We start from the raw sequence: 27,266 nt of genomic DNA, 5'->3' as shown, positions 1-27,266 counted from the left end.
GAATTTGTAGAGACAGAATTTCATTGATATGTATATGAACGTCTGAAGTATGCCGCGATGTAACTGAAACCTCAGCAGATTTGTGACAGGCCTCTGCTAGAATCACAAAATTGTTATTAGTGAAGATGTAGCCCTTTTAGCCCATCTAAGCCAGGTCTCTAATAAGCATTTCCCTTGATGCCATTCTCCTGCCTTCTCTCTGTAACCATGCATGTTGTTCCTTTCCAAAGTAGCCATCCAATTCCTTTTTGAATACCTCAGCTGATGTGGCCTCTGTCACACTCTTAGCAAATGCATTCAAAACTCATTGTATGTAAAAGCCTCTCCACGGTCACTTTTGCTTCTTTTTACAAATTACTTTAAATCTGTGTCTTCTCATTTTTATGAGTGGGAATATTTTCTCCTTATTTATTCTATCCAGACCCTCCTGATTTTGAATAGTTCAATCAGGTTTCCTCTTGGACTTCTCTTCAGTCCTAACTTTCCCAATCTATCTTTGTAAATGAAATTTCTCATTCCTGGAATCATTCTTGTAAACCTTTTCTCATCCTTCCTACATTCTTGCACTTGGAACTACACATAATGCTTCAGTTCAAGCTGAAATACTACCTTATACAAATTCAGTATAACCTCACTGGACTTATCCTAGCCTTCATCAATTGGTGAATGGAGTACATGATATGGTTCAGAAACTGTTTTTTCTCAAACTGACCTACTGCTTTTAGTAACTTATGGATCCATACACTCAAGTCCTTGGCATTGGCATCATCTTTCGAGTTGTACTTTTTTAAAACTGTATCAAAATGCATCGCTTCACATTTCTCTGTGTTAAGCATTATCTGCCACCTATCCATCCATTCCACCAACCACTCAACATCATCTGCACAATTTACAATGGTGACAAGATTTTCAGCATCGGAAATTTGGAAATTGTGCTCTGCACACCAATATCTAGATCATTAATATGTATCGGGAAAAGTAAGCGTCCCAAAACTGAACACTGCAGAACTCTACTACAAGCCTCCTCCAGATCAAATAACATCCATTAACAACCAGCCTCTGTTTCTGATCAATTAGCATCTCATCCGATCACTGAATATCTGCGGAGTATCTAGTCTGTGCAATTGTTCCAGGTTTCTTCAAGACTCTCCACTTGAGGAGCGAATTGCGTGAGGCACATGGAGGGTGAGAGGTGGAAGCTGGGAATACTGCACCTTACATTAACATCATTCTTCTCCTTTATTTTTGGCTGCTATACATTTGTGTCAGACTCTTGGGAAACACAAATAATCCAAGGGTGTTGACACAGGGACAAAGGCTCCAAGCATGGCCACCATCCTCATTCCAAACTTACAAACTTAGCATTACCTCAGCTTTTTTAAATAAAAACTGAAAGAACTGCGGAAGCTGTAAATCAGGAACAAAAACAGAAGTTGCTGCAAAAGCTCAGCAGGCCTGGCAGCATTTGTGATGGGAAAAGCAGAGTTAACATTTCAGGTTCGGTGACCCTTCCTCAGAACCTGACCGTTGTGGTTCTGAGGAAGGGTCACCTGATCCAAAACATTATCTCTGCTTTTCTCCTTCACAGATGCTGCCAGACCTACTGAGCCTTTCTAGCAACTTTGCTTTTGTTCCTCAGCATTTTTGGTTGTTTACTAAAAATCATACATGTCTCTGATTGGAGTGGACTAAACAAAGGGAAGATAAATTCCAAGTGCAAATTTACCAGGGCCAAACCTTCACCTCAACCTGTATAAACAAGCTGAGGGCCTGAGACTGGGGTCTTTGATCACCCACATCAAGGGCAACAGCGGGGTGCACAGAGTGAACCTGCAGTTATTTTCCACAGCTTTTATGAAAATTAATCTACATTTCAACTGAGGATTGCAGTTGCTGCACAAAAAGCCTGAGACAGATCCCTGAAACTTTGATCTCACCAGGTATTGCTAGTTGCAGTAAATCATCGTTTTTGCATACATGGGACCCAAAATCAGAGAAAGCTGCAAGCATTTTAATGCAATTAAACTGCTGAGCTGAAGGGTGTGCAGTAAATCTGATGAAAGACACTCGCTGCTGCAGGTCAGACTGAATGCAGGGAAAGCTTGTACCTTGTGTAAATTAAAATAGTAAAACAGATGCTTGTTGATTAATGGCTTGCAGGTGATGACAGGATAATGCTGGAACAGCCCATATGCTGCTATTCAGGAAACAGATGTTTCACTCATTCAAGTGTCTAAATTATGTGTAAGTGGCAGAATATTTTTTAAAACCTGAACACATAAAGCATTTATCAAGTTTTTTTTGATTAAATATGCATGATACAAGATGGATATAATAATCATACTTCACAATTGAAAGCAGGCTTATTCTAAAGTCAATTATCTGCTCTTGTTAAGTACAATCATGTTTGTCATAAAATTACATTAATTATCAGGAATTTGCAAGGAAATACAATTGATGATTTAGTGGCACAATTTCTTGCATAGTTTAATTATAGCAGAAGATTATTCTGTACTTTGCTGTGGATCAGTACAATGTAGAAGTCCAACACTGAATGAGTCTGGATTATGTTTAGTTGAAATCCATAAGCATTAATGGTCTTAATGATATGCTTGAGACATGAAATCAGAGAAAACTACATGTTTCTCAATTATCATTGAACCAGCATTTACAACATCCTTGTTTCACTGCCCAGCCACTCCTAAGAGTTGGCGTAAAGATATTTTACTACTTACAATTCTTGGCCTCATTGCATACTTCCGCTCAACATTCTTCAGTGTTTCCTGGAATTTTTTTTACAACCTGACTCTCTCTCATGTGATACGGATTAATCCTCTCGTTCCTTCCTTCTCATTCGTATGATTGGTGCTACTTCTTTCCTTCCTTCTGAGAATTTCTTTGCATTTTCACTTTTACTGAGGGACTTCTTACATCAGTTAATCAATTGGATCAAGTTTCTGGTTCCTCTTTCTTTTAATGACTCACACTGCACACCTCTCCTTTATCAGCTTCCAATGTGCAAAGTATAATCCTGTTTCACACGTCTCCACTGATACATAATCCCTTAACTATGATCAGTAAAACAGTTATGGTTTATTATCACTTTACAATTTGTGGAAGCTTGCGGTACTCAAATTGCTTGCCCAGTTTCTTACATGATAATAAAGGGTAAATGCAGATCCTACCAGACCAGAGGGCTACTATCTCATTAGAGAGATATGTCTGGAGGGACTTAACCTGAGGGTCACCATGCCTTAGGCAGAAGAGATTAGGGAGAGTTGAGAAGGAAAGTCTTTCACAGAGCCTTGGTCTGCGCAGGAATTGGACACACGTTGTTAATATTCTTCTGCTTTACTATCCAACCACCTGAGCTAACCAACCCTAAATTACAATCATGGTTACACTTCAAAAGTATTTAATTCTCTACAAGGCACTTTAGGAAAATAGGAGAAGTTTGCCATTAAGCTTCCTGACCCAGTTCCAGCAGTCAATGTGACCACAACTGATTTGTATTCTAATTCCATCTATCTAAAACTTAGCTTCATATCTTTTGGTATTCATGGCCAGAAAATGTCTATCATACTAAAATTAAAAATTAGCAAATGAGTTAGCATCTACTGCTGTTGCAGGAGAAAGTTTCATCCTTTGCAAAGATGTGTTTCCCTGCTGCATGGCCTGGCTCTGATTTTCAGATAGTCCACTTGTCCTGGTCTCACCTAATGCAGAGAAAAAGGTTTCACTCTATCTACCTTATCAATTTCTTTTACATTCCTAAAAACCTCAACCAAACACACTTTACTTCTGAATTTCAGGGATTTCATGTAAACTTCCTCATCATTAACTGTAGGGTCTTGGTAATATTCTCACAAATCTGTTCTGCACTTCTTCAAGGCCAACAAATCCTTTCCAGGATGTAATGCTCAGACTGTAATTTTACCAGGGGTTTGTACAGATGTTTCAAAACTTTCTCCCTTTTACATTCTAGCCCTTGAGATACAAAGGCTAATGTTCCATGAACCAAAATAAATTGAAACTTCCACCATCAGCAGCTGTAATTCAAGTTAACAATGTGCATGTAAAAGCGCATGTTTCCACAGCAGCTGAGTTGAATGATTGACCAGATCAGTGCCAACTGCATGGTGTTCAATCCCTATTCCACCTGTGGCAGATTCAGAACCTGCCACCTTGCCTGAGCATTGTGTATAATGTAGCATTATGGATCAGAATCTGCCTTCAAACATAGAACTGAAGAAGAAGGCCTGCTGTTGTATTTTATTGATCTGTGTGCAGGGACAGCTACACCTCTATGGAGATCTTATTCCCAGCTTTACATCATTTAAAGATACAATAATCTACATTAATTTTTCCATTTTTTAATTTATTCATTTATGTGATGTGCACTGCGGATGGCCAACATTTATTTCCCATCCCTAGTTGCCCTTGAGAAGGTGGTAGTGAATTGCCATCTTGAGCCACTGCAGTCCACCTGTTGTGGGTTGACCCACAATGTCATTAGAGAGGGTTTTTTTTTCCATTATGGACAACAATGCTTGCATTGATATCAATCTGACTTAGATTGCATGAGAGGGTAATCAATCAACAGCTTTCTATAGCTGTTAGTTCCCATCTAGCTACCAACTGTGTTACCAACCTCAGTTTTACCAGATTTGAATATTTGGCTCCCCAATCAGTTATCTAAATCTGTAATAAATTTTGTGGTTGGATGTAGGCCCAGCAGAAGTCATTGTGGGGCACCAAAAGCCACCAACATATCAATTACTTCCACATTCTTTCCTCTTAAACAGTTCCATTTGAAGATGGCAGCATGTAATCAGTAGGGGCCTGCAAAGATTGCTGCTTAGCCTCTGACCATTTACAAGTTTTAACAATGTCTTAGCAGAGGGTGCCATGTCATATTACCAGGTTTGCTGATGATGCAAAGCTTGGTATCGATGTTAGCTGCAGCTCACCCATTTATCTGCTACTCAACAACTTTTATGTATCTACCACACACTCCTTCACCCAATTCTCTGCAAGTCTACCCCCTGACGTGCTGCTATCCTACCATCCAAACCCCGTTACCTTGCAAACTCAGCCTCTCTCCTTATCTTATCCTGACATCGAAACATTTTCCTATTCCTTCAGCATCATTGGGACAGTATCCTGGAATTCCCTCCCTTACCAATCTCACTGTTACTTGCACCATCTTCCTTACTGGCTTTCACCCACACCGAACTCTAACACCCCTATCCCCACATGCCCTCTACTTTTCCCTCTCACTTACTCATGACAACTCCCAACTGCACCAAAATGAATAGCTGTGCCATTCACTTTTGCCTTGTTTAATACTCGCCCCTCATTTCAGGAAGAAAACAGCCTATGAAGGTGATAGAAGACTGCTGGCCATTCAGCTCCTCACCCCTTTTGAAGAGAGAACCCTGACTCCCACAAACAACTGACTGACCATGTTCAAGCCCCTACACTCAACTGTCCTTGTCTTATGCATCACGATCTCTTAACTTAAGGCTATCTCCCTTGACTTGACTATGGACTTCTGAGGACCATAACCAGTTTCTAGCCTCAAGATCCTCACTAATAAGTGGCAATATGGTTGTACTATGATCCTGATACCTCTGACTGATAGGCAAGATTCAAAAAGGTTGAGCAAGGCAAGGATGTTGTGAGCATTTAGGCAGGCTCAAAGTGAGTGAGTGCTATGGAGCAAGCACATAGGCAAAGCTGGTCCACTCTATGAGTTGGGTATTAGTCCCAGAGTACAAAGTATCCTTGTTACAGAATTACATCATAATTATCACACAGTGGATGGTAAATATAGAAAGCTGTATAAGGATGAGCTGAGATCTGCAATTAATAATGTTGTTAACAGGTAATAATCTCCCTGTGCAGGCAACTGACCGCTGCCTGATGAGAACATCACTTGACACCCAGAATCTCGTTAAATGATATTTCATTTGTTCCCAACACCAGGACAGACCTTGTCAAATAACTTGTCCAATTCTGCCATGTTTCTCACCATAGATCACATCATTCAGGCCTCGAAAGATTCAGCCGAATGTAATGTTTAAATACTGTTACTTAGGTGGCTATTGGTCGTAGATACATCTAATTGCTGGAAAATCACTAGCTCAAATTTATTAGCTTGGAAAAATGTCACGTTTCAGTTATATTCATTCTCAAATTTCTAACCTTCAGTTTTCTCTTTTCATCATGTTAAAAAGGAAAGCTTTTGAAATCCTTTTTTAATTTTCTTTGACCCCAACAGTCATTTCTGATGTGGAAACAACATCTAAAAGGTACCTAATGGCTTTATTGCTCAAATAAAGTGAAAATAAATGGCAGAAGTGTGTAACTGGAAGAGCTGTTGGAGGTGGAATGAATTCTCTGACCACTGCAAAAATGAGTTTTCTCCAGGGTAAACCCATCCACAGTACAGGAACAGTTAACTGACATTATTTCTCAATGGGCTGTTCATCTCCCCATCTGAAAAATAGTCAGTGACTGAATCAATGCAGGCAGATATCGACAGCATTGAACAGTGCGTGACAAATTGCACGTTGTCTCCAGCATTAAGAAAACCAGTAAATAATTGTGAGATGGCTTGGCTGTGATGTTATTCATCCATTTTTCCTGCCAAGCTATCTTCAGTCATGAAAAAATCCAGCTTTTCTCAGCTTAGTTAAACCATCTAAAGTTGCCCTCCGGTACAAAATGTCCGCAAGAAATAGCTGTTGCGATTTACAGCACAGAAGGACGCCATCTTCATGCCATTTCTTTTTGAGAACTATCCAAGTCTAGCCCAACTGCTGGTTTCTGCTTTCTCCTCTGCTTCAGAATTTTATCAACTTATGCCTTAAACAAGCAATTGTCTCTCTGTCTCACACTCACGTATTCTGAATGACAAAGTGTTCTAATCTTGAACAATCAATAGTGAAAGAAATTTCCCCTAGACTTTCTACTCATCCTCTAATGTATTAGAACTGATGGCCCTCAACATAGACTTTCCAGCTAGATTCTTTAGACAGATCCTAACAAAATCCTACATAACTTTAAAAGTCCCTAATCTCTCTTGCCCTTCTCTGATTTGGTGGAAGTACCCGCAGCTCTGTCTTCATAGCTAGGAAATTTGACAAGCATTGAACATTTCACCCTTTGTTCTCATGTTCACTGGAGACAATAACCTGAAAATCATTGATTGAGAGAGAGATAATGGGAACTGCAGATGCTCAAGAATCCAAGATAACAAAGTGTGAAGCTGGATGAACACAGCAGGCCAAGCAGCATCTCAGGAGCAGAAAAGCTGATGTTTCGGGCCTGGACCCTTCATCAGAGCCATTGACTGATGCTTTGTTATGGGTGTGACAGCCTTGATCTCAATGAGTTTATCCCACTCTACGCAGATCCCTTCTCTAAATCACAGCCAAAATGCAGTCAGGGATTTCAGACAAGGGGTGCTGGCTGGGAGACAATCATTGTTTCTGCACAACCTTCTCCCTTTCTCCCTGTGGCCTCAACCCAAGAATATCCCCAAATCAATTACCTTTGTCCTGGTCGTCTATACCACCTGTTCTGTGGTGCTGTTGAGTGCAGGAGTTGTCAGCTCTCAGTGAGTGGGATCACTGTCCTGGGATCTTGATTCCAGAGGAAGGGCTGCCATAACTATTTGGAAGTGATATGGCAGACCTTCTTCAGAAGATGTAACTTCCCATCCGACAGGCAAGAACCCAAATGCCTCAGCGAAGTTCCACCGTTGTCTGGAATATTAAGAATTTAATATTCTCCGATTTTCCAAATTGGCACCAACTCCACTTAGAAAATAACAACAGCAACTACACTTCAAAATTAATTCATCATCTAAGTGTGCTTTGTGTTGCCTTGAGGATGTAAAAGGGCACTATTTAAGTGCAACTCTTCTCAATGTATCACAAGGTAATTTACAGATTTTGTTTTAAACTGAAAGAGCTGGTTTAACCAGTTGTCCATGGACTACATCAACAGCTAGTAAAAGGACAATCATTACAGCTTGCAGTCTCTATGATGATGTCAATAATATGGAGACATATAAATCCTAATTGTATTATTTAGAACAGAGGCTGGATAGCAAACCATTGCCAGTGAAAGAGAGTTTGGTTGTAATTGAATTTGTTGTACTTGCTAGTGGATAAGTAGAAGCTAATGATTCTGTTACAGCAGCTGTTGTTTAACTCAGTTTTGCTCCTATACCTGTGTTTTGTCAGCAAAATCTTTTGTATGGACATCAGACCGAGAAGAATCAATTCCTATGAGTAGTTTAAGCTATTTTGGTGATGGAGGAGCTGACATTCACTTTCCCTTCGATGAGTGTGGGAACCTTATAAATAATGCATATCAATCATACAAATGTTGTAAGTGTTTGCTATGAAATATGTCCACACCTATCTCAGCTTTCACACGGTAATTCTAATTTGTGCTTACTCTACATCCCCAGGGTATGAATAAGCATTGATTATTTACTAAATAGTGGTAACTATAATGGTAGTGTTTCTGATAATGTGTTAAAGCGGTAACTTCACAAAGGACGTGAAACTGACAACAGAAAGGTAGAAATGAGTTGCAACACAAAGTTACCAAAACATTTTAAATAAACAAAGAACTGCAGATGCTGGAAAACTGAAACAACTGGTAAAGAAGTGTCATCGACTCGAAATCTTCGTTAACTTTGCTTTGTCTCCACAGATGCTACCAGTTTCTCCAGAAAGTTCTGTTTTTGTTACTGAAACATGTTGCTGCTTAGATACTACCTCATCAAAATTGTGAAAATATGGAAAATCTTGTTAATGCTGTACAGTTGGAGTTTTCAAACCATACTTTTATTTTAACAAGCTTTTCAGTGTGTTTTTTGAGCACTTATTCAATTTCAATTTCAATGAGCTGTCTTGATATGTTTGTTTACCATTGTTTTTCCTCCTATTTTTTTGTCTGACCTCATTTTGCTAACAGGATCTCATGGATGCTTTATTCATGACCGTTGAAGTGGCCTTTTACAACAATTGTTGGTCAATAGCTGAAGATGTATACTGTGCACATATTTATTTATTCACCTGGAGACCAGAAATTCATGAGAAGGCTGATACAACTTGAAGAAAGGCAGATTTCCATACATATAACACCATTCATGACCCCAGGATGCCCCAAAGCACTTCACAGCTAATGAACATTTGAACTGCTCTAATGTAAAAAACACATTCATTTATTCTTTAGATGCTTTTTATGCCCAACACCAAGTTCTATTTCCCCAGACGAACCCTGCTTCCTACGAATTTAAGCATTTCCTTATGCGCAAAGTAACATGAGAGGCAGCATTTCCAGAGTCAGCAATTAAACTCCCTTGCATTTCAGGCAAACTCACTGTTGCATCTCTGTAACTGGTGAATTGACAGGTCATATATTTTGAGCTATAAATCACAAATCTGGTTTACTGGTAAATATAAAATATGTCAACTAATTGCAGGAAGATGAATCACACCCTTCCACTTAACTTTTAAAACAGTTTTCAAAATAACAAGATGTTCAAAACAACAATAATTCCTTGTAAATTTGACAATGTGTCTGTGAGGCAAGGCTTATTTGTGAACCTGACAAAATGTAGAATCTTCGTTCTACTCCTCATGGCTATTTCCAGACAAGAACTGAAACGAGCTAGTGATTTGGGAGAAGGTTCAGTCCAGTTTCTATGTGCTCCAGACACTCACTGATCTTCTGGAAGCTGTCACTCAACACCAGCTCCAACCAACTAAAAACCGGAAGCACGCTGGATGCTGTAAATCAGAAAAGAAAAACAAATTGCTGGAAAAGCTCAGCAGGTCTGGCAGTTTGTGTTAAAAGAAATCAGAGTTAACGCTTCAGGTCAAGTGACCCTTCCTCATCTGAAGGAGGGTTGCCAGATCCAAAACGTTAACTCTGATTTCTCTTCACAGATGCTGCCAGTTTTACTGAGCTTTTCCAGCAAATTCTGTTTTTGTTTCTGAACGCCAGCGCCCCTGATTCAAATGCCAGTTGAACTAGAATCAACTCACATGCAGCCCTGTTGTGTCAACTGTCTGAAACGAGAAGCTCTGTCTTCTTTCCACAGGGGACTTTTAGCGTTTTTATATAAGATAATTTTTTTTGGAAGTCAAATAGATTATTAGCCTTTTATCCTTTAACCCATTAATTGACTAAACAAGGGATCATAACTGACACAAGAGTGACAGTTGTTTGTAAGCCATAAACTGAGAAAACTCCACTTCATTCCTAATAATAGCCAAATTGTGGTGGGCACCCTTCCATGAGTCACCAGAAAGGCATAATAAAAGGATACAATTTACTTGTACAATTGGACAATAGCAATCCCTGGTCACAGCTGGCCTTCAGCTCGAACAATACAAATAGCAAAAACTTAATGAGCCATGTGAACTGAACTGGGAAATATCTAGCTTGAACCCAATGCATAATAGTGACATTACTTACATAGGTTTTAGAAATTCCTCACATTAATGTAAATGATTTTCTATCCTCTTGCACCTGGGTCTTATATTTCTTGCACTTCAATTTCCTTTCATGTCAATTACTATTTTGCATTTTGTATCAATTACTCTTTCTTTCAAGTGGTTTGTTTACCTGTGGAGTTAACTAACCTACAGCCAACATTGGTGCCAACCAGTCTGGCATCTGTAACTGAGTAAAATTGACGACCTATTTAGTAATTTAGTACTGAGAATGTCATGACATTGTAACTATATGTGGGATGATTTTAGCATGGGACCTTTCAGATAAAAAGTTATTCCACAATAAATGGAACCAAGTGTGTTCCTTAACATTTTTTTAAAAACATTTATTATTAATTTCCAAAGTATTGGAGTACCAACATGTCTCCAATGAAAAGTTTCTTTGCAACTTTTGCTTTAAGTCTGTTTATATTACTTCTGACGAACTTGTCAGTGGAAAATAATCTACTCACTGTAATAATGTTTCAGGTGCCCACATCTTTAAATTCTGACTTCACCTCCCAACTTTACTCCCTGAACCTTGACCCCATTGTTGACCCCACCATACTGCACTGTCCTCCTGTCGAAACCAGGTGTAATGTTCAGGTTTGCACTCAGTAATTTGCTGATTTTTACGTGGTTTGAATCACCCCCAGATCCCTGGTTCTGGCACGGCTTATTTACACAATGTGAAAAAAGATGGCAGTAGACAGGAGTTTCAGGGCAAAAGAATCTCTGTGTTTATCATATACAAAAAGGTAAGTATAATACAAGAAATAAAAGGTGAATGCAGTAGACAGGGAGATTGAGAATCAATCATACGGAGGACTGAAACTAAATACACTATTCCGTAAAACACAGATTCAACATGATTAGAAACAGAACCTAAACAGCAGGTTTAAAAATCACTGAAACTTTAATCAGGCTTCCTACCCTTCGGGACACTGTCACCACCCGCTTTCCCTTCCAGACTAGCCAGGTCAGAAACTTTGGTGCCTCGGGAGTTTCAGCTCACCACTGAGGAAAACACAATTTTAAAGAGCATCTGGTTGCCAAGGTTCTTGCTGTTTGTTCCCTTGGTTTAGAACAGGCCTGTGTCTGGAAGCTCTTGTTCAGAAAGCATTTGGTTGGCTTCCTCTTTCTCGAATGCTCTTTGTTCTGATGATGCTCTTGGTTTGGATTCCCAATTCAGCTTCTGTTCTTGGCCTCTGTGATTCTTGGTTCCAAAGGAGCTTGTTGGGGCTGGAGGCCTATGAGGAAGCTGTTTCTGAAGAAGTTTGTTGTTGAAAAAGGCTGTCCCTCAGGTGAGATTGAGCCTGGCAGTTATACAGACTGAGTGCCCAGTTATCTCCCATCAAGTCTGTGTTGTCCATTGTGTTTCTGGTGTTTCCTTCTGATGCAAACTGGTTTCCCAATGGTTAAAGTATGGTTGATTGTTCTCTTAGAGTGGAGGTATAAATTGGACTTGCAGGCTGAATAATAGCCCCAGACTGAAATCATTTTGGCTGTGTGTGTTTGGTGCTGCCCAAGGTCAAGGGGTGGCATGACGGCTCACTGGTTAGCAATGCTATCTCACAGCGCTAGGGACCCGGGTTTGACTCCACAATCAGCTGACAGTCTGTGTGGAGTTTGCACATTCTCCCAGTGTCTGTATGTGCTTCCTCTGGGTACTCCGGTTTCCTCCCATAGTCCAAAGATGTGCAGGCTAGGTGGATTGGCCATGCTAAATTGCCTGTAGTGTTCAGGGATGTGTAGATTAGGCAGGTTATAGGCAGATGGGTTTTGGTGGGGTGCTCTGAGGGTCGGTGTGGGCTTGTTGAGCCGAAGGGCCGATTTCAAAACTGTAGGGATTCCATGACCAAAACTTTTTCCAGTATTTTGGATATTAGAAAAGTTCAGGGTCTTGTCCAGTATTTTCGATGATAGGGATTTTTTGCCTTAACCGACACAGGGCAGTTGTGACTATCTCTAAAACCCCTCCTGCGGAAAACCTTGCACCCCATTTCACTATCCTCTCTCACCACACCCCCAACCCCCACTTTTATGTTGGGATGACCCCTTTCACAGAAATTGACCCTTTGGCATCCCAACATGCTGCCTCTAATCCCCATAACCTACTTCCTCAACTTTCCAATCACAGCAGTGGTCCCCGATAATCACTCTGTTGACATTCATTGCACTGACCTTCAGGCTATATTAACACTACATCAACATTCATTGCCAAATTGGATGGACAGACCCTTTACAGAACTCTGGATGCCCAGGACAAATCACACTGAAGTTGAGGACTAAACAAGACCCATTCCATGGATGGTAGTAATGTAGCCCCAAGTCCTGACCACCCCAAGTGACTGACCAATTGTATCCAAGCTCCTGGAATGACATCAGGCAAAACTTTTGGCATACTGTGCCCAGATACGTTGACTGATATCTGTTCATATCTTGGTTCTGACTACTCCCTACAGAACCACTGGTTCATACACTTACCGTATGTGGCTTATACTACTGGCACATGCTGTAGGTGTGAGATTGAAGTAGCACAGTGCCACACAGCAACATGTCCACCCTTCTGACTGATGACTGCTGACAGCCATGAAAAGCTGCCTGACTTTGTATCTGTACTAAATGGCAAGGCAAGACACAAGTTTTGGGAACATTTCAGTTCTGGCTGAGAGGGCAAAGCTCAAAAAGGCAAGACAAAGAGAAGTGGAAATGGTGTGAGCATCCAAAATGGCACAAGTGAATTAGCAATAAGGGAGGAAGCAAGGAGCCTTGAGTTTCTTCCTGGTCAAATCCATGAGATGGCTGCCTGTCCCTATCCCAAGGAAATACTGGATGCTAATTTTTGCAAATTGATGCAAATAGGTACCACAACGCCAACAAGAAAGATTCTTGACTCACTGTTCAAAACGTGCTTGCAAAATGGAATATCTTTCCCCCAATCTCGAAAATTGCATTTTAACAATTTTGTCATCCCTTCCAAACTAGTTCTGCAGTGCTCATGTCATTCAGGGGCTGGATAGATTCAGCCCATGGGGTCACCTGACCACAGGGTAGAAAGTTAGGTCGCCTATGTTGGATGCAAGCCAATTTGGTGTTCTTGAATGACATGATACCTGCAGCCAAATCGGCGACATAGACTGTCATTCTTTCAACCTAAGATGTGATCTTAGTGCTGCAGAAAATAGAGAGATGTTTAGGGTTGTGTCATGGCATTTACTAAAGCTGATGTTACTGCACTCTGGGGAGTTGGGCTTTTTGATCTAACAGGTGGTACCATCAGCATGAAATGCAAAATGCAAGTGGAGGAGTTTGAGTCATATAAAGGTGGTCGTAGTCTGTTTTTTGGTTGGAGTGACCATGGTGTGGGAAGCACAGTGACAGATTCATGTTGCTGTTCAATTGTGGGGGCTTCTGCGAGGAGACTTAAGACATTGCCTGACATGGGTGAAAAGATAGATTCGGAACATACACTGAAAGCTGTGAAGGACCATTACATAGTGTGGCCAAATGCCACAGTGCAAATACAGTTCTACAAATGAGACAGAAAGAGGTAGAATCATAGCCTGATTAGTAATCTATTTGAGGCAGGCATGGATGCAATTATTGCAATGGATCTGAATGATCAGAGATAACACAGTTTGGAGCTGGAGGAACACAGCAGGCTAGGCAGCATCAGAGGAGCAGGAAAGCTGATGTTTCAGGTCAGGACCACTCTATTTCTGAAGAAGGCGCCTGACCTAAAACACCAATGTTCCTGCTCCTCTGATGCTGCCTGGCCTGCTGCGTTCCTCTAGCACCACACTGTGTTGTTTCTGACTCCAGATTTACAATCTGTCAGATAATGTATCAGATTGTCCAACATTGCAAAGTCAGATATATGAGAGCAAACGTTGTTGGAAAGGCAAGGTGACTAGCTGTTGGGTGATATTTTGAAAAGTGCAGCTAAATCAAGAAGTAATGGATGAACAATTCCACCTCAGGAAACTTTGTATACTACTAGCCTGAACACGACAAAAATTGAGATTTAATAAGTAACAAGATGGAGTTAGATAAAAGTAAATGTAACAGCAAGCGTCTAAGACAGAGTGAGTCAGATCTGACAACTTGAGGCAGAATGGAAGTGATGCCTGCTGCTCTGGCATTGAAAAATAGAAAATATAAGGATTGGGTTATTTGGTCGCTTGAACCTGCTCCACCATTCATGAATGATCATCCAATTCGATAGCCTGTTCCTGTTTTATCCCCATATCCTTTGGACATTTTAGCCCAAGCGCTATATCCAACTCCTTCTTGAAATCACACTGTGATCTGGTTTTGACTGCTATTTGCGGCAGTGATTTCCACAGGTCACAACTCTTTAGGTGAAGCAATTTCTTCACATCTCAGTCCCAAACCATTTATCCAGCATCCTCAGACTGTGACTTTTAGTTCATGACTTCACTGCCGTCAGAACAATCTTCCTGCATCTACCCTATCTAATCCTGTTACTATTTATAGCTTTCTGTGAGATCCACCCCACCTTCCCCAATTCTTCTGAACTCTAGTGATTCAACCTCTCCTCAAACATCAGTCCTGCTATTCCAGGAATCCGTCAGATAAATCTTCTCTGCGCTCTCTCTGTTGCAAGAACATCCTTCCTCAGATAAGGAGACCAAAAATGCATACTAAATACTCTAGGTGTGGTCTCACCAAGGCTGTGTACAATTGCAGCATGATATTCCTGCTCCTGTACTTGAATCGTCTCTCTATAAAGGTGAGCATGCCATTTGCGCTTTTAACTGCCTACTGCACCTGCCTGCTTAGTTTCAGTGACTGGTGTGCAAGGTCACGAGGTGCCATTGTACCTTCTGCTCTCTCAATTTGTAGCCATTCAGATCATAATATACTTCCCTGTTTCTGGCACCAAAATGAATAGCCCCACATTTAACCATGAATGAAAACAAAGTTGCTGGGAAAGCTCATCAGGTCTGGCAGCATCTGTGGAGGAGAAAACAGAGTTACCGTTTCGGGTCCGGTGACCCTTCCTCAGAACTGATGGTGGCTGGGAAAACGTCAGTTTATATGCAGAAAATAGGGAGGTGGGTGGGGTAGGGAGTAAATGATAGGATAGAGCCCAAAGAGAGAGAAAGGCAGTTGGACAGACAAAAAAGTTGCTAACAATTAGGCTGGGAGGGTGAATAGTTGTTAATGGGGACTGTTAGTGACTACCAACAGGGTGTGTAATGGCAGGCTAATTGCTTTCAAGGCCTGGTGTGTGGGGTAGGGGCCTGGGACATGGGGGACTTTAGGGCCTAAAATTATTGAACTCAATATTGAGTCCGGAGGGCTGTAGGGTCCCAGGCAGAAAATGAGGTGTTGTTCCTTCAGCTCGCGTTGGGCTTCACTGGAACACAGCAGCAAGCCAGAGACAGAGATGTTGGCCAGGGAGCATGGTGGTGCATTGAAGTGGCAGACAACAGGTAGTTCAGGGTCTTTATTGCGAGCAGAACGTAGATGTTCTGCGAAGCGGGTCACCAAATCTACGCTTCGTTTCCCCAAAGTAGAGGAGACCACATCTTGATCAGCAAATGCAGTCAAAATTTATCCATGTTATACTGCATCTGTAATGTAGTTGTCCACTCACTCATTAAAATGGTAACATTCAACTCTGCATTAATAATGCAACAAATGAAGGAAGAGGATGCGAGAGAAGATTGCATAATTATTTCTATGGAAGTAATCCTTCAAGTATTAAAGACAAGCAAAGCATTTTCCAAATTTGACCCTAAAATGGGGATACTACCAGCTTGGTCACGCTTCCTGATAAAATCACATTGAAACATCTCTGCATCCTCCACACGGCTCACCTATCCTGCTCAGTGCCATGATTTGTAGAAAATGTGGGACCAAAGACTAACTGGCCAAGAAATAGCAAATCAATGTTGAACAGAGAGCAAAGCTTGGCCAATCACAAAATAGGTAAGGATGAACGTAGCAGAACTGTGAGGCAAATTGAAGATGATTCAGAAATAAGGAGATGAGTAGCAGTCATAGATACATGTTTTCCATTCACAGGAACAACAAGAAGAAAGTTCCAGTAATTGTTGATGATACGAATGAGAATGTATTTGTAGATTCAGGCAGTGACACTAATATCATCACTGGACCTTCATAGGACAAAGTGAAGACAACGAGAATAAAATGAGCATTTTGAAAATGAGACAAAAATTCAATCCTTACACATTTAACATCCCACATATACTACTGGATGCTTTGTGTGGATGTGAGCTGGGGCTTGAGATACAGAGGACGGTAAATATCTTCAGAGCAAGAAACATGCCCAAGCCTGGGAATAGCACAGTTCAGACTAAAAATAAATGCTGTGAAGTCACATACAACACTTAAAAGAAGAGTTTGATCAATGTTTCGAAGTGTAGGAAGTTGCATGGCCTCACATTGATGTCAAAATAAAGTCTGTAGCTTTTGTCAAACAATTTTTTGATCTGAAAGGGAAAATTAAGGCAATGCTCAATGAACTGATCAAACAAAACATCATTGAGCCAAATGAAGGACCAATGCAATGAATGAACTCTGTTTCAGTCATACCAAAACCAAATGGTAACATCAGACTCTATGTTGATCGTGCAACTGATGAAGGAAAATGTCAGAGAATATTGCACAATTCCTGCTCTAGATGTAGACCTTCAAGTGTATTAACAAGCAAGACATTTCCAAATAACAGCTAAGATGGGGATACTAATGCTTTGATCCTGCATCCTGATAAAAAGAAGGTGCGAACCTTTGACATTATTTGTGAGGCTTTTTCCAATACAACATATTGCTATTTGACATCAATGAGACACCAGATATTTAGAAGCATAAAATCCATAGGGTGGCACAAAAGGTCGAAAGAACAGCCAATATCTCAAATGACACCATCATGGGGATAATGAGTAAAAGGGTAAGGTTGGTATTTGCTTGATTGCAGTCAGCAGGACTCATAAACACAGACAAAATGCTCATTGTGGATAACAGAATAAACATTTATGAGGCAAAAATCAAAAGCATCGCAATCAAGCCAGCCAAAGGCAAGATTGAAACAAAAGCAGGAGCATGTGAACCACAAAATAGCAACAAAGTGAGAAATTTTCACAGACATATGAATGGGTGTTTAAGGTATGTCCCAAACTTTGCTAGCATGACTCTTTGAGCAAGTTGACCAGAAAAAATGAATCAGTTTTGATAAAGAAGAGAATTTTTTGAAAGACAGTTGCTCAAACTCTGCAATACTATGATCCAAATACACCAACAAAAGTCATAGCGGATGCTGGTTAAGTGGGCATTAGGAGGTGACACAAAGAGAATGCTGGAGGCCTATGATTCATTGACGATACAGAGAAAGAGGACATAGAAACTGTCACACACCCACATGATTCTATGCATTCTTGTTCAGCAACAGGTTCGAATTAGTGACAGATCACAAGTTATTCAAGATGATTTACTCTCCCAGATTCAAATCATGTGGCAAAATCAAAAAGTATAAAATAATTACATTTTTGGAAAGATGAACATTGTTGACACACTTTCACAAAAGTTGAGAGAAGATCAAGCACACAGTCTTCATTAGAGAAGGAAGCTGAATCATTTGCATGGTTAGTGACAGTTCATTCTACACGCAGAACTCTGACAACTAGAACGATTGAAATAGAGTCAGACAAAATTCCAAAAATGGATCATATCAGACAGAGGTATTAGGATGGACATTGGGAGGATGACTTTTTCAAGGCAAACATTGATGTATGAAATGAATTGTGCACAATTGCAAAGTGTACATTCAGAGATAACAAATTCATAGTCTTACAAAATCTTAGATCCATATTTGTGACACCAGCTCAGAGACTGATAACACCAGCTCATGGTATTCATTTGGCTCTACCAAAAACTTACAAGCCAAAGTCTGGTGACCATGGAGACAGCAGGAGATGGAGGCATTTATCAAAACATCGTTGAGGATGTCACTTTGTTAGCAGACTCAATTCACCAAAACCGGAACATAGTATACCATCACTGGTTGGACTATTGGAAGATATAGCAGTTGATGTCATGGGCCCACTTCTATCGGAACTGTTCATGTTAGTGGTGATGGATGACAGCATTACCATGAGTATATTGTGATGAATTCCACAACAGCAGAGAAAGTGGTGTTTGCATGAAATGAAATATTTTCAAAGTACCATCTATCATTTGCTGTATATTGAGACAATGAGCTTTGATTCATTCCACAGACGTTTACAGATTATGTGTAAGTCACAGACATTCACCGTCATGGATGACCCATTAGAGGTCACTTATGTCAAAAAGTATATTGGTGACTAAGACAGATCTATAGGCTGAAGGGAAACTCATAGTCAGTGACCCTGAAATCCAAGTCAGTGATGCTGATGGCAGGCAGAGGATAAAATCGCTTTGAGAGATGCCACTTCCTAATTTTAATGCAATGACCAGAGTTTATGAGACAACATGCAAACCACAGCATAAAAGGAAAGCGCCAAAGCAATCTGGAGATTTTGTGTGATTCAGTGACGGAAAATGCAATTGAAATCTGTTCAGGCCAACAAATTTGTGATTTAAATCGATATGATTTTTAAGGATGAAAAGCAACAAACCTTGACTCAAAGCATGTGCCCAGATGTGACATTTTGTGCTGTGATTATGTTCAAACATAAAGGGTGTACACAGAATGCTGTCCTTGTGAAGTTCATGTTTGTGATGTTTGTGTAAAATAAGGTTTAAGGAGTTTGCAAATGAGCCTCTGAAATATGCTGTGATATAAACAGTGACATGAGGGTCATATAAGAGACACACTACTCAAAGATTTGAACTAAAATAGCTTAGAACTGATATACCTATTGCAAAAACTTCATGCAGATAGTGTAAATAAATGGTGTTTGAGGGGCAAACTGAACCCATAACAAAACAGTCTAAAGTGCACATGATAGCAATTGGATTAGATAAATGAGCAGCATTGAATTACATACACCACACTGAAAATGCTGAAGGAAGATAATACTGACATGGAAATTCACACACAGATCTGGAATGTTGTAAAGCAAACTTGAGTTAAAATGTCACTGTTAGATATTGAGAATTCGCGCCATTGTTTGGAACGTTGTCATTTGGAATAGTTATGCACGATGATGAAGGAGATAAACAATAAAAAAAAGACAGTATTTGATAAAAGAGAGGTATAATAATTTTGTTCAGACTTGAGTATTAGTAGGTATTTGGTATTTAGATAAGATACTGTAAAGTATATTCCACATACAGTCATATGGTCATAGAATCATACAAAGGACCATTCAATCCAACCAATCCATGCCAAACATAATCCCAAATTAAACTAGTCCCACCTGCTCACTCCTAACCAATAGCCCTTTCCTATTCACATACTTGTCTAGACATCTTTTAAACATTCCTACTAGACTCACATCCACCACTTCTTGAGGGAGTTCATTCCACACTCAAACCAGCCTGTGTGAACAATTTTCCCCTCATGTCTTTTTTAGACTTCTTTCCTCTCACCTTAAAAATGTGCCCCCGGTCTTGAAATTCCCCATCCGAGGGAAAAGAACAACTACCATTAACTCTACCTGTTTTACTCATTATTTTTTAGACTTCTATCAGGTCGCTTCTCAACCTCCTATGCTCCAATGGAAAAAGCCCCCACCTATCCAGCCTCTCCTCAAAACTCGATCCTTCCATATCCAGCAACATTCTCATAAATCTCTTCAACTTAATAATAGCCTCCCTATAACTGGGCGACCATAACTAGACACAGTATTCCAGAAGAGGCCTCACCAACATCCTGTACTACCTCAACATGACTTCCCAACTCCTACGCTCAAAGGACTGATGGAGCTATATGATATGGGGGTGGATATTCAGAAAGCACAATGTTTGAAAGTTAGACCGCAAGGAAGTTCTGTGACTTTATGTCCGTTTTTTGTGCATTTGAGATGTGCTGTTCCCCAATTTTACTTTCTATTCCTCCAGATTACAATGTTTTCACCATCCAGTCAGTGGTTGCCTGTAGCGGGACCTCAGTAACAGAGAATTCAGTCTGTATTTTCCACATACCATGTTTTATGGCTCCAATCAGTTTGGCCAGTTCACCACCAACAAAATCATGTTATTTTCGGTTTCTCAGTCTGGTCACTGACTACCAAATGATTAATGGAGATGACTGAGCAGCTGTTATTGAAGAGGTCAAGTGCTAAATTCTGTTACTCTGGTAAATAGTGAGAGTACACCAGGCAATAATAGCTGTGATAGCTGCCAGATTGCTTTTCTGTGAAGTGTTTGGAGCGACAAAGTCCTGCAGTTGCTGAAAATCTGAAATAAAGCAGAAAATGCTAAAAATAGTCAGCAGGCCAGGTTGCATTGGAAAAAGTGAGACAGAGCTAATATTTCAGGTTGGAACCTCGCTATGTTATCTCCCAACAATTTATTGTTACGTCTTAACCACGTATTTAGTTTATTGATGTCCTTCATAGGAAAGAGCTGTCAGTGTGGCCAATGTATGACTCCAGTATCACATCATATATTTGACTCTTAATGCCCACCGAAGCAATTGGGAATACATTCAAGAGATCGGTAGAAAAATTCAATTTTATTGACACCCCTCACATCCTGGGAACAACCGAATTAATACCCATCTTGTCTGAACCACATTTATAACTTGATTTATAATTTGAAAATAAATCACTTGTTCGCAAATTGAATTGTATGGTGGATTTATAGTCTACTAATAAACCTTTAAGCTGTTATTTTCTTTGTAATATTCCAAGAAAACCGTGACAATCAAATAACACTTTCATCTATTATTACCTCAACGGATTCATGAGTGAATTGATATTATATAAATGGAATAAATCACAAAATAGGCCCTTTACGGTAGTTGTTAGTGGTTTAACCCATTGATCACTAAAGTGACATTCTAATCTCACTTTTGAATAAGATATCAAAATGTACATGTAGTTCCAATTTAGGCTGTTGAAGGACCAAAAGAAATTTAATCCATTGTTCATGGGATTGGGGGAGGAAGAAGCAGTGTAAAAAGATTTGAAGAGAAAACAATAAAACCTAAAACTGAAGTTTAAAAAAAAGACACAAATTAACTACTGCTTAGACACAAAGGCCACTAATTAAGCAGTCCCACTTCAAGGACTGGAACTTAGATTGATGTTCAATAATGTGAAGATATGACAGTGAGCGAGTTCTCTCCTATGAATGTGGGTAAGGCAGTAAAGGGTACATTCAAACATATCATACAGGGGTAGAAGTAAATGATTTACTCCCTTGATCTGCTCTGGCAATTAGGAATATGACTGATCAGATGGTGTTTCCAATTCCATACTTCAAAACAACCTCAATAACCTTTGGTACTTCAGCCACACAGGAATCGATCTCTCTTAGTCTTAAAAATATTCAACAGTCCCGCTTCCACCACATTCTGAGGGAGAAAGTTCCAAAGTCACACAATCCTCTGAAAGAAAACAATTCTCTTCATTTCTGTCCTCATTAGATTATAACAGTACCACCCAGTTCTGAAGAAACACAAAAGATCCTTTCCACATCTACCTTGTCAAGACCATTCAGGAGCTTATATACTTCTATAAAGTCACTCTTCACTCTTCTAAACTTCGATGGAATCAAGTCCAGCCTGTGCACCCCCTCCTCATAAAACAACCTGTTCATTCCCAGGTATCCAGTAAACCTCTTCTGAATCATCCTCCAATGCATCGTTCCGTAAATAAGAAGTCTAAAATTCCACACTGTATTTAAGATACAGCCTCACTAATGCACCCTACCATGGGATAATCTAGTCATTCTCGGTTTAAGAGACGATCTGGTCTTCAATTCTTCCTGCTAAAGTAAGCAATTGCACATTGGGCAAAGATCTGACAAATGGAGTACAATCATTCAACGTGGCTGTAGCAGTTCCTTAATTCTCTGCACGCATTGCTTCCTACTTATCCTGGCATTGTCTGTGAATTTAGCTATCATGCTTTCATTCCTCTCATCTGAGTCGTTGAAAATGTTGAGGACCCAACATAAAATAAGCATGTGTGCATTCTCTTTCTTTTTCAGCCAGCCAGTCAATCATCTTTCCTTGTGAATATCACCTACAGCATAAACTTCTGTTTTCTGTCATAAACTTTGATGTGGCACTTTATCAAACGTGTTCTGGGAAATAGAGAAAAACCAATCAACTGGATATTGACCCTGCAGAAATTTCAATATCAGACTATTGGCAATGAATCATTATTATTTCATTTTGTATGGCTTCCAGATCAGTGAGCAGCCATTGAAATCTATAATGATATGCTATTGTATTTGAAAACTACTGTCAAATTTGGTGACTGGACTTAAAAAAATAAACATCCTTATCTTTGTTTAAAAGAAAGAAATAGTACTATTTAGTTCTTTTTCTAAATTATCAGCAAAATTTAAGACCTATGTGTAAAATTTAATAGAAGGTGTTCTGTACAGACATCTTGCAGTGAAACACATTTATTCAAATAAATACAAAACAGAAAGATAATGAATTTCATTATTTTTTGAACACTCCTGGCATTTTAAATTCAGAAGCATCCATGTATCCATTCACAGTGTAATCTAGCCATCTCTGATAACATTGGGCCTGTCTACCACTGTTTTAAATGAGGAGATAATATTTCCTAATAATACTCTGCCAAAATACATGGGATAGGCTAGAAGAGAATTATGTTGAAGGTTTTCCTCAATAGCACTAACACATCTCTTTCAGGTCTATTCCTTGTAAATTCACAGCATTTAACCTTTTGAGTGCTACTGCATATTTCAAAGAGAGTGAAGTTGCTATCAACTGGGCAGAAAACCCTTCTGCATGGTATTTGTGGAAATGTAGTCAATTATATGCCATGCAGAAACATAGCATTATCTAATAGACATCAGCTTAGTGTGTGGCAGGTGGTGGTAAGCATTCTCACAATTAATGATCAACCATCCTCAGCACATTTTAGCACATTGACAAGCAGGAAATAAGTCTGTTGACCCCTACAAAACATCAAGCAGGTGGCACTCCCAATGTGCCAATTGGATAACTTAATGGAACAACAAATTAACAAGGTTGTTTCCTTCAAAAAGTGGTAGTCTTCCATTAAACTATTTCTCCTCCATGTGAAAATGGAAAATCTTCAGCTCTAGATCTTTCTGCCAACTTTGTCACAAACTCTTAGAAATTTATGGAGGTCATTCGGCCCATCTATGAGGTATGAAAAGTAGCTATTCTACCTCTCCCCACCTTCTAGTTTAACAGAATACTCCAAGCTGAACAAGATGCAACTTCTTTGTAGAACAATAACCAAGATCGCAGTTTGCCTTCAGAGGTTCCTTTGCCTATTCATTGAACCCTACCTCTATATCTCCGCTAAGTACTTTTCCCAGTTTCTAACTAAAAATGCATTAACATCACTAGCTAAGTCATTCAGCTGAAGGCATTTCCTTTAATGCCAAAAATATTTTCAATCCCATTATCTCAATCACACAAAGTTTCTTTCTCACAGCTTTAAACACTATGGATGGCTCACATTTCTCCCTGAAAGGCCCTATGGTCTATCAAGACTGTGCCAACGTATGATGGCTTCCTAAAGTAGAAACCCTTTGCCTCTATATGGTCCATATCCTTTATTGCCTGCCTATTCATATCTGTCTTGATGCTTTTTAACTGTTGCTATTGTGTCTGCCCCTAAAACCTTCTCTTGCAGCTCATTCCAGGCACTACCACTACCTAAAATATTGCCACACATTGCCTTTAAACTTAATCCCTTTTACTTTAAACTATGTCCCTAGTAATTGACATTTCTGCCCCAGGAAAAAAGACTTCAACTATCCATGCCTGTCAAAATTTGGAAATTTCTATCAGGTAATCGCTGATCTGTCAATGATCAAGTGAATCTGAATTAAGTTTGTCCAATCTCTCCTCATAGCTAATATCGTCGAAATGAGACAACATTCTGGAAGACTTTCAGTTCCTTCTCTGAAGGTTCCACAATCTTCTTGTAATGTGGTAACCAGCACGGCACACAATATTCCAAATGTGGCCAAAATTCAAAGATTTCATACAAGACACCAGCGATTTCTTCACTTTCCTCTCTTAGCACTCTGGGATAGATCCCATCAGGTCCTGGGGACCTGTCTACTTTAATGCTTTTTAAAGCACTCAACCTACTTTTTTTATAAGCAGCATGCTGTAGAATATAAACATACCCCTCCCAAGACTCACCATCTACTATATCTTCTTCCTTTGTGGATATCAATACAAAGTATTTGTTAAGGACCTCACCCACTTCCGCTGTTTTCATGAGTTAATTTCCTTCTTTGACCTTGAATGGACTTATCCCTTCCCTGGCTATGGTCTTGCTCCTTGTAAAAGGCTTTGGGATTTTCCATAGACCTGTTTGCCAAAGGTATTTCAAGGTTCCTGTTAGCCCTCCTAATCCCTTGATGATGTACTTTCCTGCTAGTTTATATCCTTATAGGGGTCTGTCTGTCTTCAGATTCCTAAACTTTACCTTTTCTTTTTGACTAAGCTGTCAGTCTGTCTTGTCATCAAACGGTTCCTGAATCTTACCATCCTTATCCTTCATTTTCACAAGGATATTCTAGTACTGAGCTTTAATCAACTGGCCTTTAAAAGATTCCCACATGACAGATGTGTATTTATACTCAAACAGCTGTCCCCAGTCTACATTCCCTAGTTCCTGCCTATGACCTTCCCCCACTCCCAGTTTTGCATTTTCACCCAAGAACTGCTCTTATCCTTATCCATAAGGAACTTAAAACTTACAGAATTGTGGTCACTGTTCCCAAAATGCTCCCCACTGAAACTTCGATCACATGGCCAAGCTTATTCCCCAATATCAGGTCTAGTGTGGCTCCTTCCCGAGTTGGACTATTAAAAATAAAAATCCAAAACAACTACGGATGCTGTGGATCTGGAACAAAAAAAAATTGCTGGAAAAGCTCAGCAGGTCTGGCAGCATCTGTGAAGGAATAAACAGAGTTTCAAGTTCGGTGACCCTTCCTTGGAACTTCCTAAGCTAAATATTATCAACTTCATCTGGGTGTGAGCATGTATCTCCTGCCCAGGAATCTGTAAAGAAGGAAGAAGCTCATCCTCTTCAAACACATTTGGAGAAAGGTCATAACATTTATCAAACTCTTGAAAAGTTTTAGAAATTTTCTCACAAAATGCCTTAATCTTATCATGGAGTTAGTGTAGTTAGAGAAAGTTTGTGAAATTTTGGCAAAGTTTGGTCCCAGATTGGTTAGATGAAAACTCATGTTGCTGAAGAAAGTCAATTAAAACCTCACAATAGGAAATGTCCATCATCTTTGCATGGCGATTCCTCACAGAATGGTTTGTAGTCAGTGTCTTAACTTGGAGTATCTTCAACCTGGGCTGGAACATTAGGCAACCGATATAAAAAACCTAGTTAGGCACCTGAGCAAACATCTGTTCTGATTGTACAAGACAGAAATAGAGTCCTTCATGACTTTACAATTGTAGGGAATGGATGCTTCATTTAATTGAATGACTGTGACCTGCCAGATCCTCGGCCTTCAGTTTTGATATAAAAGGCGCGCACTGTGAAGCCAGATCTGGCAGCAATCATAGTTATAGCTGCTTCCAAATAAAGAAAATATTTCATATAAACTTTCCCGACTTTCAAGATTTCTGACAAATAATCCTGGTCCAGATCATCCCCATTCTTTGTAGAACCAATAATATTTACTGAATTGATAAATTAATTCCATGTCATTCGCTTCTTGCTCAGTTTTCTTCGGTCTCCTTTGTTCTGGAGGTGATTGTGTGATTTACTTTTAAAGGATGATCTCACATCACAAAATTGCTGAAAAGGGTCAAAGCTACCAGAGGGAAGTGATTGGACACCCTCTGTTGGGCAACCTAATTGCCTTCTATGTTTTGTTGCACTGCAATGCTAGCACTTCAAAATGGTGGTTCTCACTTTTTCCTCATTTCTGTCAGGTTCCTTGTTGAAAGTGGTAGTCACCTTTAAGCTTATCTCACTAAGAGACAAATCTCAGCCTCATGTCAAATTTCCACCCAGAATGTCCTCACTCTCAACATAGACATCATACTTTGCACTCGGCATGCCACTTATGCTGCCTTGTTAGGTCAAGCATACCAACCACGAGCAGGTAGACACCACTTGGCTCCTTTGCCATTCAAGAAGATCATGATTGATCTGATTGTTCAACATTCCCAACTACTGCTGATAGCTCTTCATTCCTTCAAATACCTAGAATCTGTCTACCTTTGCTTTAAAAATATTCAAAGTCCCTGCTTCCACCAACTTTCGAGGAAGAGAAATCCATCATTTCATGACACACTCAGAAAGTAATTCTCCACATCTCTGTTGAAATTAATTACTTTTTTAAACCATGATTCCAGTTCTGGATTCTCACCCAAGAGGAAATATTCTTTCCATGTTCGTTATGTGAAGGCCTCACAGCATTTTATACATTTGAGTCAAGTAACCTCTGCTTTCTAAACTCCAGTAGATACAAGACTAGCCTGTGTCATCTTTCCTCATAAGAAAATCTGCCCAGCCAAGTAAACCTTTTCTGTGATAACAAAGTGTGGAGCTGGATGAACACAGCAGGTCACGCAGCATCTTAGGAGCACAAAAGCTG

The sequence above is a fragment of the Stegostoma tigrinum genome, chromosome 27 (assembly GCF_030684315.1).
Source record: "Stegostoma tigrinum isolate sSteTig4 chromosome 27, sSteTig4.hap1, whole genome shotgun sequence".
Taxonomy (NCBI): domain Eukaryota; kingdom Metazoa; phylum Chordata; class Chondrichthyes; order Orectolobiformes; family Stegostomatidae; genus Stegostoma; species Stegostoma tigrinum.
Note: the sequence above shows the minus strand (reverse complement) of the source record.